Raw genomic sequence first — 10,064 nt, forward strand, 5'->3', positions numbered from 1 at the left:
GTATCTTTTCTTTTTTCTATTTCTTATAGCCATCATCATCAAATCTCTGTCCATACCAAAACTACTCCTCATCTCAGGTTATCCTCTAAAGTAACCTACCACATCTTCAGGTTCCTCAGATCTGCCACTTCCTGCTTGTCCAGAGCTTTCTTCTTGGCTTACCATTTTCAGGTCTTTTGATTTGGCAGTAGATTTAGCTTATAAAACAATAACTGGATAAACTTCAATCTTTTTTCTTCTTATTTACCTTCTTCCTCATTTAGATCAAACACTGATAACATACTGGGTATTTCAAGTTGGATACTGAATGAACTAGGGAATAAAATCTAAATGTGGCAGCAATATATAGCAATAGTAGAAGACAACCTAGGATGCCATTAAAAAGAAGGATTGGATAGAGCAGCTGGAATTAATTCATTAGACACTTACTTTCTAAATAGCATTTTCTATTTCTATAAATGCTTAGTTTCATCTTATATATCACTTTTATGTCTACAAAGCACTTAGAATTTTATTTTACCTTAATTAAAAACAATAATTTGTCCTTACTTTCTTGATGGTTCTGCAAATTTTAGATATGGAAAGATGAAGGTGAATGTTTTAAAACAGTGTGGTACCATGATTGCCATGTTAGTTTATGTTGACTTGTGTTGTATATTTTATTATAAAAATTTTTAGATGCCTGGCACAAAGTTAAATCTATGTAGTTCAGTAGCCCTATAACCATGTCTGTCTACCCCAAACATACTGTTGAGCACAAAATAGAAAAATATTTAGGAAATTGGTATAAAGGCTCTGAGGGCTAGGAATCCGCTTCATTGCTTCAATTGTATTTGCTTCATTATTTTATTTCTTCCTTCAGAAGGATAAATTTTATTTTTGCTGTTGCATTTATGAGGTTACTTGGTTCTTACTCATTTAAATGTTCCCCATCTCTTTTTTCATGTAGTATTATTAAATCACCCACTAAACCTTTTTAACTTTCATTTGGGTCTCCCTAGTTATGCTGATCCTCACGTAAAACATTTTACAGTGAAAATTTAATTTGTTCTTTCATTTGTCATCATTATAATTGATTTTCGGGCAAAGAGTGTGGGAAGATACCTCATGAATTTCTCAGTTTCAGGTCTTTCACAAGCTGAAATGTAATAATGTTTATCAGCCTATCTTGTTTAATGCAAGTAAACAATCCATGTTGGAAGTTCCATGATTTTGGTCCCACTCATTGTTTTATTGTGTCCCTGTAAGGACGTCTTGTGTCATAGATCCTGTTCCAAGTTGGTATAGTTTTGCAGAGACTTAGTTAGTTAAAGGGTTTATCTATTATGGGAACGTCAATTTGTGGAGTGCAAAAATCCTGCTTAAAGATATTTAGGTAATATTCAGTTTACAGGCATCATTGTATACGTCTTTGTAGGGAAGGATATTTTGCTAATATTAGTAACCAATTGAGTTACTTGATTTGTGTATATGCTAAATTAATGTCCTTCATCAACAATTATGGCAGAGACATAGCCTTTCTTTCAATCTAGTGTTCTAGGCAAATGGATGTATCTAGAAAATATCATCCTGTGTGAGGTAACCCAATCACAAAATAACACAATTTACGCACTCACTGATAAGTGGATATTAGCTCATAAGCTTGAACTAACCAAGATACAATTCATAGAACACATGAAGCTTAAGGAGAAGGATGACCAAAGTGTGGATGCTTCAGTTCTTCTTAGAAGGTAGAACAAAAATATCCATAGGAGGAGATATGGACACAAAGTATGGAGCAGAACATGAAAGAATGGCCATTCAAAAACTGCCCTACCTGGGAATTCATCCCATGTACAAACCGCCACCAAACCCAGATAATATTGGTGATGCCAGGAAGAGCATGCTGACAAGAACCTGATATAGCAATCTCCTGAGAGGCTGTATCAGAATATGACAATTGCAGAGGTGAATGCTAGCAGAAGACCATTAAACTGAGAATGGGGTCTTCATTGGAGGAGATAGAGAAATAATTGAAGGAGCTGAAGGATCTTGTAGCCCCATAAGAACAACAAACAACTAGAGCTTCCAGGGACTAAACCACTACCCAAAGAGTACCAAAGAGTACATGGACAGTTCCATGACTCCAGGTGCCTATGTAGCAGGTGATTGCCTTTTTGGGTACCAATGGGAGGAGAAGCACCTGGTCCATTAAAGGCTGCACCCTCCCCTCAGTGTAGGGGAATGCCTGGGTGGGGAGGCAGGAAGGGGTGGGTGGTTGAAGAGGGGGAATATCCTCATAAAAGTAGGGTGAGGGATGATGGCCTAGGAGGTTTACAGATGGGAAAACAGGAAAGGGTATAACATTTGAAATGTAAATGAAAAATATCCAAACCCTCCCTCATATTGTCTTGAGCACACGGTACTGCTGGCAGACATTTTCCCTTTACTAAAAGTGTTAGACTGGCTTAAAATATATCTGAACATCTGCAATAGGATTTCAAAACCTCAAGAGATATTAGAAATCATCCAGCTTCTTCAATTTTATGTATAGAAACTATGACCCTCGATGCTGACGATAAGTTTTGCTTACTGAACCGTGTTAAATCAGAAGGGAGATTGCAAAATTGGTAAGCAAGGACATCAGTATTCAAAACCACCCACACTTTATAAATGTGAAATATTAAGAAATTACTGAGCACTCAACAATAGTTTGGGACATATCTAAACCTCACTAATCTGTTTGTTGAAATTAAGTTTCTTTATCTGGAAAAATGGAGATGATAAGAAGCTTTCCAGTCAGCCTGAAGATACAAGTATTATGTATTACTGTACTTTAAAAATAGATTTGGTGCTATTTTCACTTACTAGCAGAGGTTTTTGTAACCCTCGATCTTGCTCTTTCTTACAGATTATGATGTCTACGTGAGCTTTTCGTGCTCTTACAATTTCTTTACTTAACAAATACCTGCTTCTTGCCATTACCCTTCAATGGTGTCCTTATGAGGCCTACATACATGATTAAGCCATAGTGTGGGCCTCAACACTGAACTTGATATGCTATTAGCAACTCACAGCAAAGAATTCAGGAAATTCCAATCTATGGCTTTGGATTTGAGAGGTAGAGTTTATGAATATAGAAAAGTCTTTTAGAGAAAGCATTAAAGGATTTTAAGGGGTTTGCAACCCCAGAAGAAAAATACCAACCAACCAAAGCTCTCAGGGACTAATCAAGCCCCCCAAAGAGTACACATGGACAGACCCATTGGTCCAGCTGCATATGTATCAGAGGGTGATCCTGTTGGTGCACACATGGGAGAAGCCCTTGGTTCTGCCAAGTCTGTACTACCCAATGTAGGGGAATGTCAGTTTGGGGTGGCGGGAAGAGGTGGTTAGTTGGGGAGATAATACCCTCATAGAAGAAGTGGAAGAGGGTAAGTATTGGGATAGGAATTTATGTACAGGAAACTGGGAAAGGGGATAACATTCGAAATGTAAAGCAATATAGAAGTAATTTGATGCTTCAAAACAAAAAAATTAGTAAAAAAGAAAAGACTTCTACAAAGCTCTGTAATAATAATCAGAACAACACCAGATGCATTCCATTATGGCAGGTCCACTATTTCATACACTTTTATGGGAAGATAGTTGCATTGCTGTTGATAGAAAAACATCTGTTCTTACAAGTGACATTTGAAAATTCCAACATTGCATGTCAGGTTACTATATGAGCCATTATAAAAACAAAGTATTTCTGAATTTTTTAATTTGTATTCAGCTATCACACAATCCTATTTGAAAGCACTGGACATTGCCCTGGCCTTTCAAGGATTGGCTCATTAATAAATATTGCAAATGCATCAGGGATAGTGTGTGTGTGTGTGTGTGTGTGTGTGTGTGTGTGTGTGTGTTTCTGTTTGTTTCCCTTGTTTTTCATGGTGTGGAATTGCTTATTTCCAAGTGTTTTCTTGGATCTCTGAGTCAAAGAAGAAATAAAGAAAGAAATAAAGACTTTCTAGAATTCAGTGAAAATGAAGGCACAACATACTCCTTTTAATGGGGCATAGTAATAGCAATACTAAGAGCAAAGTTCATAAAATTATGTCCCTCCTTTATGAAATTATCCTCCTTAGACAGTAATTTTTTAAATTTTATTTCTCTTGGATAATGTAAGTATTACCATTTTAAATGTTATTCCTCTTTCCCCGTTACCCTGCTTCTATGTGGTTGCTTCAATTCCTAGCACCCAATTTTCTGTGTGGCTTGGTTTGTGACTAGATATTGTTTGAATTTTTATTTGTCTTTTAATATCTCATTTTCTCAATATATGGTGACTGAGAATTTGTCTGGTTATAGTAGTCTAGGAGGGATACGTTTTTCATTTTTAAGAGGATGCAAGATATCTGACAAGGATCTTTTATTTTTTAGAGTCTTTGTTGATAAAATAACTGTAACTCCTATAGGTCTTCTTTTTGATGCCACCTTACCACAATCCCTCACTGCTTTTAATATTCTTTCTTTGTTCTCCAGATGTTTTTCTGTTTTGCTTATTATGGGGCAGGAGGATTTTCTTTACTGGTCAAGTCTAATTGGTGGTCAATAAACTTTTTGTATGTTTACTGGCATCTTTTTCTTTACTTTGAGAAAATTTTCTTTTTTTTTTAAAATATTTTGTGTGCCCTGGGGCTGGAATGATTCACTTCTGCAAATTTCTTTCATTCTCACGTTAGGTCTTGTTGTGGTATTCTAGATTTTCTGCATGTTTTGAGTAAGGGAAATTTAGATTTACCTTTTTTGACTAATGTATAATTTTTTCTATTGTATCTTCTATGCCTGAATTTCTCTTTTCCATTTCTCTTCCTATACTCATCATGCTTGTATCTCTTCTTGTTGTTTTTCACTTCCCTAGGACTTCCTTCTTTAGGATTCCTGCAGTTTTTGGTTTCCTTATCGCTTCTATTTCTTTTTTTTTTTTTATTAACTTGAGTATTTCTTATATACATTTCGAGTGTTATTCCCTTTCCCGGTTTCCGGGCAAACATCCCCCTCCCCCCTCCCCTTCCTTATGGGTGTTCCCCTCCCAACCCTCCCCCCATTGCCGCCCTCCCCCCATAGACTAGTTCACTGTGGGTTCAGTCTTAGCAGGACCCAGGGCTTCCCCTTCCACTGGTGCTCTTACTAGGATATTCATTGCTACCTATGGGGTCAGAGTCCAGGGTCAGTCCATGTATAGTCTTTAGGTAGTGGCTTAGTCCCTGGAAGCTCTGGTTGCTTGGCATTGTTGTACTTTTGGGGTCTCGAGCCCCTTCAAGCTCTTCCAGTTCTTTCTCTGATTCCTTCAATAGGGGACCTATTCTCAGTTCAGTGGTTTGCTGCTGGCATTCGCCTCTATATTTGCTGTATTCTGGCTGTGTCTCTCAGGAGCGATCTACATCCGGCTCCTGTCGGTCTGCACTTCTTTGCTTCATCCATCTTGTCTAATTGGGTGGCTGTATATGTATGGGCCACATGTGGGGCAGGCTCTGAATGGGTGTTCCTTCAGTCTCTGTTTTAATCTTTGCCTCTCCCTTCCCTGCCAAGGGTATTCTTTTTCCTCATTTAAAGAAGGAGTGAAGCATTCACATTTTGATCATCCGTCCTGAGTTTCGTTTGTTCTAGGGATCTAGGGTAATTCAAGCATTTGGGCTAAAGGCCACTTATCAATGAGTGCATACCATGTATGTCTTTCTGTGATTGGGTTAGCTCACTCAGGATGATATTTTCCAGTTCCAACCATTTGCCTACGAATTTCATAAACTCGTTGTTTTTGATAGCTGAGTAATATTCCATTGTGTAGATGTACCACATTTTCTGTATCCATTCCTCTGTTGAAGGGCATCTGGGTTCTTTCCAGCTTCTGGCTATTATAAATAAGGCTGCGATGAACATAGTGGAGCACGTGTCTCTTTTATATGTTGAGGCATCTTTTGGGTATATGCCCAAGAGAGGTATAGCTGGATCATCAGGCAGTTCAATGTCCAATTTTCTGAGGAACCTCCAGACTGATTTCCAGAATGGTTTTACCAGTCTGCAATCCCACCAACAATGGAGGAGTGTTCCTCTTTCTCCACATCCTCGCCAGCATCTGCTGTCACCTGAGTTTTTGATCTGAGCCAATCGCACTGGTGTGAGGTGAAATCTCAGGGTTGTTTTGATTTGCATTTCCCTTATGACTAAAGATGTTGAACATTTCTTTAGGTGTTTCTCAGCCATTCGGCATTCCTCAGCTGTGAATTCTTTGTTTAGCTCTGAACCCCAATTTTTAATAGGGTTATTTGTTTCCCTGCGGTCTAACTTCTTGAGTTCTTTGTATATTTTGGAAATAAGGCCTCTATCTGTTGTAGGATTGGTAAAGATCTTTTCCCAATCTGTTGGTTGCCGTTTTGTCCTAACCACAGTGTCCTTTGCCTTACAGAAGCTTTGCAGTTTTATGAGATCCCATTTGTCGATTCTTGATCTTAGAGCATAAGCCATTGGTGTTTTGTTCAGGAAATTTTTTCCAGTGCCCATGTGTTCCAGATGCTTCCCTAGTTTTTCTTCTATTAGTTTGAGTGTGTCTGGTTTGATGTGGAGGTCCTTGATCCACTTGGACTTAAGCTTTGTACAGGGTGATAAGGATGGATCGATCTGCATTCTTCTACATGTTGACCTCCAGTTGAACCAGCACCATTTGCTGAAAATACTATCTTTTTTCCATTGGATGGTTTTGGCTCCTTTGTCAAAAATCAAGTGACCATAGGTGTGTGGGTTCATTTCTGGGTCTTCAATTCTATTCCATTGGTCTATCTGTCTGTCTCTGTACCAATACCATGCAGTTTTTATCACTATTGCTCTGTAATACTGCTTGAGTTCAGGGATAGTGATTCCCCCTGAAGTCCTTTTATTGTTGAGGATAGCTTTAGCTATCCTGGGTTTTTTGTTATTCCAGATGAATTTGCAAATTGTTCTGTCTAACTCTTTGAAGAATTGGATTGGTATTTTGATGGGGATTGCATTGAATCTGTAGATGGCTTTTGGTAAAATGGCCATTTTTACCATATTAATCCTGCCAATCCATGAGCATGGGAGATCTTTCCATCTTCTGAGGTCTTCTTCAATTTCTTTCCTCAGTGTCTTGAAGTTCTTATTGTACAGATCTTTTACTTGCTTGGTTAAAGTCACACCGAGGTACTTTATATTATTTGGGTCTATTATGAAGGGTGTCGTTTCCCTAATTTCTTTCTCGGCTTGTTTCTCTTTTGTATAGAGGAAGGCAACTGATTTATTTGAGTTAATTTTATACCCAGCCACTTTGCTGAAGTTGTTTATCAGCTTTAGTAGTTCTCTGGTGGAACTTTTGGGATCACTTAAATATACTATCATGTCATCTGCAAATAGTGATATTTTGACCTCTTCTTTTCCGATCTGTATCCCTTTGATCTCCTTTTGTTGTCTGATTGCTCTGGCTAGAACTTCAAGAACTATATTGAATAAGTAGGGAGAGAGTGGGCAGCCTTGTCTAGTCCCTGATTTTAGTGGGATTGCTTCAAGTTTCTCTCCATTTAGTTTAATGTTAGCAACTGGTTTGCTGTATATGGCTTTTACTATGTTTAGGTATGGGCCTTGAATTCCTATTCTTTCCAGGACTTTTATCATGAAGGGGTGTTGAATTTTGTCAAATGCTTTCTCAGCATCTAATGAAATGATCATGTGGTTCTGTTCTTTCAGTTTGTTTATATAATGGATCACGTTGATGGTTTTCCGTATATTAAACCATCCCTGCATGCCTGGGATGAAGCCTACTTGATCATGGTGGATGATTGTTTTGATGTGCTCTTGAATTCGGTTTGCCAGAATTTTATTGAGTATTTTTGCGTCGATATTCATAAGGGAAATTGGTCTGAAGTTCTCTTTCTTTGTTGTGTCTTTGTGTGGTTTAGGTATAAGAGTAATTGTGGCTTCATAGAAGGAATTCGGTAGGGCTCCATCTGTTTCAATTTTGTGGAATAGTTTGGATAATATTGGTATGAGGTCTTCTATGAAGGTTTGATAGAATTCTGCACTAAACCCGTCTGGACCTGGGCTCTTTTTGGTTGGGAGACCTTTAATGACTGCTTCTATTTCCTTAGGAGTTATGGGGTTGTTTAACTGGTTTATCTGTTCCTGATTTAACTTCGATACCTGGTATCTGTCTAGGAAATTGTCCATTTCCTGAAGATTTTCAAATTTTGTTGAATATAGGTTTTTATAGTAAGATCTGATGATTTTTTGAATTTCCTCCGAATCTGTAGTTATGTCTCCCTTTTCATTTCTGATTTTGTTAATTTGGACACACTCTCTGTGTCCTCTCGTTAGTCTGGCTAAGGGTTTATCTATCTTGTTGATTTTCTCAAAGAACCAACTTTTGGTCCTGTTGATTCTTTCTATGGTCCTTTTTGTTTCTACTTGGTTGATTTCAGCTCTGAGTTTGATTATTTCCTGCCTTCTACTCCTCCTGGGTGTATTTGCTTCTTTTTGTTCTAGAGCTTTTAGGTGTGCTGTCAAGCTGCTGACATATGCTCTTTCCTGTTTCTTTCTGCAGGCACTCAGCGCTATGAGTTTTCCTCTTAGCACAGCTTTCATTGTGTCCCATAAGTTTGAGTATGTTGTATCTTCATTTTCATTAAATTCTAAAAAGTTTTTAATTTCTTTCTTTATTTCTTCCTTGACCAGGTTATCATTGAGTAGAGCATTGTTCAATTTCCACGTATATGTGGGCATTCTGCCCTTATTGTTATTGAAGACCAGTTTTAGGCCGTGGTGGTCCGATAGCACGCATGGGATTATTTCTATCTTTCTGTACCTGTTGAGGCCCATTTTTTGACCAATTATATGGTCAATTTTGGAGAAAGTACCATGAGGAGCTGAGAAGAAGGTATATCCTTTTGCTTTAGGATAGAATGTTCTATAAATATCCGTTAAGTCCATTTGGCTCATGACTTCTCTTAGTCTGTTTACATCACTGTTTAATTTCTGTTTCCATGATCTGTCCATTGATGAGAGTGGGGTGTTGAAATCTCCCACTATTATTGTGTGAGGTGCAATGTGTGTTTTGAGCTTTAGTAAGGTTTCTTTTACATATGTAGGTGCCCTTGTATTTGGGGCATAGATATTTAGGATTGAGAGTTCATCTTGGTTGATTTTTCCTTTGATGAATATGAAGTGTCCTTCCTTATCTTTTTTGATGACTTTTAGTTGGAAATTGATTTTATTTGATATTAGAATGGCTACTCCAGCTTGCTTCTTCTGACCATTTGCTTGGAAAGTTGTTTTCCAGCCTTTCACTCTGAGGTAGTGTCTGTCTTTGTCTCTGAGGTGTGTTTCCTGTAGGCAGCAGAATGCAGGGTCCTCGTTGCGTATCCAGTTTGTTAATCTATATCTTTTTATTGGGGAGTTGAGGCCATTGATATTGAGAGATATTAAGGAATAGTGATTATTGCTTCCCGTTATATTCATATTTGATGTGAGGTTATGTTTGTGTGCTTTCATTCTCTTTGTTTTGTTGCCAAGACGATTAGTTTCTTGCTTCTTCTAGGGTATAGCTTGCCTCCTTATGTTGGGCTTTACCATTTATTATCCTTTGTAGTGCTGGATTTGTAGAAAGATATTGTGTAAATTTGGTTTTGTCATGGAATATCTTGGTTTCTCCATCAATGTTAATTGAGAGTTTTGCTGGATACAGTAATCTGGGCTGGCCTTTGTGTTCTCTTAGGGTCTGTATAACATCAGTCCAGGATCTTCTGGCCTTCATAGTTTCTGGCGAGAAGTCTGGTGTGATTCTGATAGGTCTCCCTTTATATGTTACTTGACCTTTTTCCCTTACTGCTTTTAATATTCTTTCTTTGTTTTGTGCGTTTGGTGTTTTGACAATTATGTGACGGGAGGTGTTTCTTTTCTGGTCCAATCTATTTGGAGTTCTGTAGGCTTCCTGTATGTCTATGGGTATCTCTTATTTTAGGTTAGGGAAGTTTTCTTCTATGATTTTGTTGAAGATATTTACTGGTCCTTTGAGCTGGGAGTCTTCACTC

This window comes from Rattus norvegicus, chromosome 3 (genome assembly GCF_036323735.1).
Source record: "Rattus norvegicus strain BN/NHsdMcwi chromosome 3, GRCr8, whole genome shotgun sequence".
NCBI classification, from domain to species: domain Eukaryota; kingdom Metazoa; phylum Chordata; class Mammalia; order Rodentia; family Muridae; genus Rattus; species Rattus norvegicus.